Raw genomic sequence first — 6868 nt, forward strand, 5'->3', positions numbered from 1 at the left:
TAATTGTTTTATAGTTTTGTAAAATGGATTTTTTAAAAAATATTTTTAAATAATTACTGACAAAATTATGTATGATATTTTTCTGAGGGAAATATTATCAACAGAATGAAGCGGGTTTTTTTTTTGTGCGTTTTATCCGTCAGTAAATCCATCAATAATAATATTTTTTTATTACTAATAGTTTACCGACATACAAAAATTATCGATAAAAAATTTATTAACAGAGCATTTTCATTGGTGATTTCATTAGTAAATTAATTACCAATTGAATGATAGTATAAATACTGACAGAAAATTCAGTCGGTAAATATAAAGATTGTGGTAGGGACATGTTTACTTATTAAATATTTTTTAATAGTAATATTTTTTATTTCATTTTGATGTGGAAAAAATAAATTATTAATTCAGTAATTATTTTAATTTTAATTTTAATGTTTTATGTTCATTCTATTTCTCTCTATATTATTAATATAGAAATTATTTCATATTTTTTCTTCTTTCTTCTTCCCATTCTATTTCTCTCTATTATTTTCTGATTTTTATTTTTATTTTATTTTTTCACATGTCAGATTTATTAATGATTCAAATTAATAAAACAAAAAAATGAAGGGTCTGGATCTAAATGTGAGAACATAATTGGAAGATATGAAAATATTAAGAGTTCAATTTTTAAAAAAAGAAAATTTGTAATCCATGCCCTACCCCTCGTTTATGGAGTGGTAGAAATCACCTCAAAAAATTGTTTAGAGACAGGTAAGAAATGTCTTCTTTAAAAAATATTTTTTGGTTCATAAAATTGACAGAACTAAACATAACTGAAAATATAAAAAGAGAGTATAAATTAGAGGTGAATAAAAAAATAAAAAATTAATTCAAACAGAGAAACTAGAAAGGAATAACCGAAAAAATCGAATTAAACCGATTAGAATTTTGAAAAAACTAACCGGTTCGATTCGGTTCGGTTCGGTTTCAGTTTTATAAGTTTAAAGCCAAAAAAATCAAACCGAACCAAACCCAAACCGAAAAAACCAACCCAAACCAAAAAAGCCAAGTCAAACTAGAAAAACCGAGTCAAACCGGTTTGAACCGGTTTCAATTGTTTTTTTTTTAAAAAAAAAAAAATTTAGTTTGATTACTTTTTTTTTTAATAAAAACTAAATCAAATAAAAAATAATCACCCTAATACAAATTGAAGTCACTTCCATACTACACTTCAATAAAATTGACTCTTAATAGTATTTGTATAAAAAACTTACTAAAATAAATGTTATGATAGATATTTATTATAATAGTATTTATTAATTGTCATTATTATATATCTTTAACAATATTTTTCTGAATTATAATGGTTATGATACATCTTATATTTATTTCAAGTTTCAATAAATTTTAATATCAATAAAAAAAATATTATGATTGAAGATAAAATTGATAATAAAAAAATTATATCATCAAACATGTATAACAAAGATAATTGTTTGAAATATCATTATAAAATATTTTTACAATATAAGTATCAAACAATCACTACTAAAATCTTATTTTGCAATACCAGTTCCTTCCAGGGAAGGTGTGTCTTATAGAACAATGCCAGTAACTTATTACGATCATCATAAATGATGTTAAAATGAATTTATGTATTTATAAAGTAGAAGGTATTAAGAAAACATGTTTTTAAAGATAATATTTATTTATTTTATCTTTAAAATATCATTGTAAACTCAATTATAAAATTATGTAATTAAAATATAAAAAAAATAAAAAAAATTATTATTATATAATTTTAAAACTCGATTTGAGATAGATCTGAAGTAAGGTCCAAGTCACTATTTAAAAAAGTTGAATCTAATTATTTTGCAAAAAATAATTAAAACAACATCATTTTATAAAAAAAAATAAAAAAAAATTATAGAAAAAAATCAATGGCTTTTGACACTGGTTTTACCTCAAGTCAATTAAGTTAAGAATCAATTAGGGTTTTTGATGGGTTAGGATGGGTCAATCCTTCCTGTATTTTTTTTTTTTTTAAAATAAAACAATCTAGGCTCTAGGTTGGGTAGATTCATTGTTGACATGTTGAGTATATCTAAATTTTATAACTAAGCTTATTATACTATTATTAATTTCAACTTTCAATATAAACTAAAGTGAAAAAATAATTGCCAATTATTTTTTAAAATATGTAAATTTGACAATAATTCTTATTAAAAATAAAAAAATATATATTTTTTTTTATTTTATTTTTTGTTCATCATTAAACAAATATGATATAAAAAACATTTATATCATTACCATATATAATTTTATTTTCATTTTATCTTCCTGCTTGTCTCCTTTTTCTGTATTGTAGCCATCTCTTTTGAAATCAAACAATAACAATATATATATATATATATGATTAGTCATGTCCATAAAATTTAAAAAAGAAAAAAGAAAAAATTGGAGAGAAGATTGGTCATTTTAATTAGTTATTTATTATTTTGTTACAAAGAAGATCTTCAAATTCGGAATTTTTTAAAGAAAGAAATATATTAATGCTAGATAAACTACTACCCCCGAAAATTATTTAATTTGCTAATGATCATCTTTTGCAAAAAGAAAACTACAAATCCTTGAAAATTATTTAATTTGTAAATGAACTATCAACGATTAAATTTCCATCACTCGTCAATGATCAGCTCTCAGTGCAAGAGAATTCTAAAGTATCATTGATAAATCGGAAATTTAAAAAGGTACGAAATCATCAACGGCAATAACATTACAATTATTATTATACATAGATTAAAAATAAATAAATTTCATGCCACCTGGACTCCAAGTCAAGCTATAAAATGATACTTGCAATAGGAACAAAACCGTCGCTTACAATTATATATAGCTGTCTCAACATTTTGATCTAAGTGCTTTAGTTTAATATATATATATATATATATATATATATATATATATATATATATATATATATATATATATGCTTGGCAAATACAAAAGAATTAAAATATATTTCATGCATTTACAAGATTTTAATGAAAGAATTAATCATTTGATTAAAAGCAATTGAAGGTTTCTTGTTAGGTTTAGGTGGTCCACAAAGAAGTACCTAGGTTCATTATGAACCTAATATTCGCCCATTAAATATTGCTTAATTGAATACAAATTAAGACCCTTTTTAAAAATTAATTTTTTTAAAATATTTTTAAATCATTTTAATGTGTTGTTTTATAAATAATTTTTTAAAAATAAAAAAAATATCATTTTAATGTATTTCTAAGCGAAAAACACTTTAAACCGCAATCACAATCATACTCTCAAACAGATCTAGAAAAAGAACAAAACCCTTTTGATAACTTAGATGAAATACTAGATTGGTGTTCTATGATACGCAACGAGCTGCATCAATGTTTTTTCAATGTAAAAAAATAATAATCAGGCAATGATAGCATTTTTAAAGTGAAAAATATTCAAAACTTGGATCATTGACTTGATTAGGTTCAATAAACTAAGTTAAATCAATAATATAATTAAAAAAACATAAGTGACAACAAATAAACTGAAAAAATAAAATGATTAATTTTTTTAAAAAATGACACTTACCAATGTTATAGATATATATTCCCCCAAAAATCTTCAAAGATCTTTGTGATCTTATTCAATAACAAAAATAAATAAATTAAATAAGAACATGATAACCTTATAAAAAGAAAAAATCAAACCCTAATTTCTAACAAATTAAATGTTGAAAGATAATTTTTTTTTTTAAAAAAAAAAGACGTAAAAAGCTGACTCAAGCCCACCTGAGCCAACCAAGCAAATATGTAACCTTTCATGAGATTAAGATAACCATATAGAAATAAAATTAAATAAACCCACAAAGCTCAATTCTAAAACCAACCCAATAGGAAGAAATTGAAAAGAAAAAAAAAACTTGCGAGAAAGAAAAAAAAGACTCAAGTCAACTTAAGTTAACTCACAAAACCTGTGCTTTAAGATATTAGATCGAGATAACTCCACAAAGAGAAAAGAGAAAAAAAAAATAACAAATTCCAATCTCCAACTAACCTAATGTTGAAAAATGATATTAAAAAAAATTAATTTTTAAAAAGAACTTAAAAAAATTAAAATCAACTTGGGCTAATCTTTCAAATATGTGATCTATGTTAGGAGGCTGGGATCATCTCAAGGAAGGCAAATCTAAAAAGAAACATGAAGTCAAATTCCCAATCAATCAAATGTTGTGGGATAAAATTGAAAAAATTAATCAATTTAAAAAGGATCCAAAATAAGTAATAAAAAAAAATGAGGATCAAATTTGATATAAAAATAAAATGAGACAAAAATATGAGGGTTGGAATATACAAGAAAATTCAATAAAAAAAATTGATCCAGATCAAAACTTATAACAATAAAAAAAAATAATAACCAAATTTGATATAAAAATGAAATGAAATAATATTGAAAAAAAAAATCAATTAAAAACAGAACGAAAATTGTTTTTGATAATAAAACAAAATAACACGACTTTTTTAAACTTTGGTAGCTCAATATATTTTCCAAGGACATGAGAGAAAAAAAAGGTAAGAAAAGAAAGAAAAGTTAGTCGAAACTTCATCGTAGCATTGCCATGGACACACATCCCACTATTAGAAAGGTCTCTCCATAGCGGTAGTAATGTATTGTGGACAACATTTTTTTGGGTGTCGAAAAAGATTGCACATACTGTTAAAGCAGGATGTATTTGATATTTTTTGTATTTACTATAATATTTGTTTTTCAAATTAGATTCCTCAAGCCTTAACTATTTTAAATCAATAAAATTGTAAGCATCAAACACATGTTATAGCTTTTCCCTATATCTAAGGAAACAAATAAAAATCAAGTCAAATCTAAACAAAATTAGTCTCTAATATTGAAAAAAAAAGGGTTCAATACTTGCTATTGTTAAAATTAAGTCTCCACTGCTTTAATTGTTTTAATTCAATTCAATTTCATTTATTTTCTTCAAATGAAGCCTTAACTAAGAGTCAATTTTCTTTTCCAATACTGTAAGTAGCCAAAATTAAGCCAAGCACAGCAAATAATAAAGTACAACCCCAAATTAGTTTGATATAAAAGGATTAGATTGAAAATAAAATAAAGTGAAAAAAGACCAACAAAAAAAAAAAAAAAACAATGTTTGAAACAATATTAGATTCCCTCACAATCCAGGTAAAAGTCCAATGCCTTTTATTTTTTAAAAAATTTAATATGTAACTTGAGGTAAGTCAGCTATCCCCAACTACATACTACTAGCATAGTTATTGAGAGTTGCCATATTATAATACAAATATTCATCACAAAAAAGATAACAGATAAAATTATGGAGAAAATTTTTTTTCCCCATAAAAATTGTTTTTATTTATTTATTTATGTAATCATTTTTCTTATTTTGATGAATTTTTTTTTTATTAACAAGGTATTTCATTGAATAAAAATTAACAAAAATAAAAAAAAATATTTGTGAAAACTACAATTATTTGAACTAAAAAGAAAAAAAAACATATTTTTAATCAATGAATTTCATGCATTTCTTTCTTATTTTGACAGAAAGCATCCCCCTTCTCCTTCTTCTCCTTTATTTTTATTTTTATTTTTATTTTTATTTTATTTTTATGTGAAGCATTGCTTTTTAAGTGAAAACTTATTATAATTGTGAAAGTAAGTTTTAATTTAAAAAAAGGTAAAAAATCATGAATCTATTATTTTCACACACTAACATGAAAAATATCTTAGAATAAAAGGTTGAAAAAAAATATAAACAATTAAAAATAAAAAATAAAATTTTATTCTTACTCAATATTAATGAAAAATTTATTTTAGAAATCCTATATATTAGGCTAATATTAATGAACATTTTACAAGGCAGTCGATAATATCATCATAAAAAGACTTAAACTTATTTTAAAAAAATAACATAATTGGACATTCGCTTAAATATTATTTTAATAAACTGATTTAAAGAGTATTTTTTTGTTAAAAATTAAAAAAATAAATTAACAAAATAAAGGGATATTTAAGAAAATAGCTCATACGCGTATGAGTATGAAAGACCACTCCGATATGTCTGGATTGTTTTTCAACAGACGAACTACTATATATATATATATATATATATATAAGACAATGAATCACTTTTTTAAGAAGATGACTTTCCGATCATCTCTGGTGGTCGCAAAAGATATATATATACAAAAACTTTTTCATTTTGTTACTTGAAAACACTAAAAAAAAAAAAGCATTATAGAAATATCAATAAACCTAATTAAAAGCCTAAAAAAAAGCCTATAATCACTAAAAAAAAAATCAAAATCCAAACGAATAAAAAAAATATATTACCTCTATTGAACCCTTTTCTTCAAAACTAACCGATTGATATCAAAATCGACCTTTTAGTAATTAGAATATAGTTGACCAACCACTTTTTATCTCCTCTTCTATTTTCTAGCAACTCTCTTACTCTTTCAAATTTCAAGGACTAAAATACAAAACAAATAAAGTTTAGGACTGAAATATAAAATCCTCAAAACACAGGGACCAAAAATGAAAACAATTATATGGTTGTTTTTTTTTTATTTAATTTATGTGTTAAATTTGATGCCTATTGTTTGAAGTTTTTGAAAATGATAAAAATAAATCATATTTTGTAAAATTGAGCATCAGTTTAATGTTGAGATATTTCTTGACATTACAATTATGATGCAACACTCAAATCAAAATAAGTTATTTGGCTTAAAATCAGGTAAACATATCATATGTCTCACTCAACAAAAAAAAGATCACTAAAATTAAAGAGAATATAAGGAAAGTGGAGTCATCACCTAGTTGTTTAACT

This window comes from Populus alba, chromosome 16 (assembly GCF_005239225.2).
Source record: "Populus alba chromosome 16, ASM523922v2, whole genome shotgun sequence".
NCBI lineage: Eukaryota > Viridiplantae > Streptophyta > Magnoliopsida > Malpighiales > Salicaceae > Populus > Populus alba.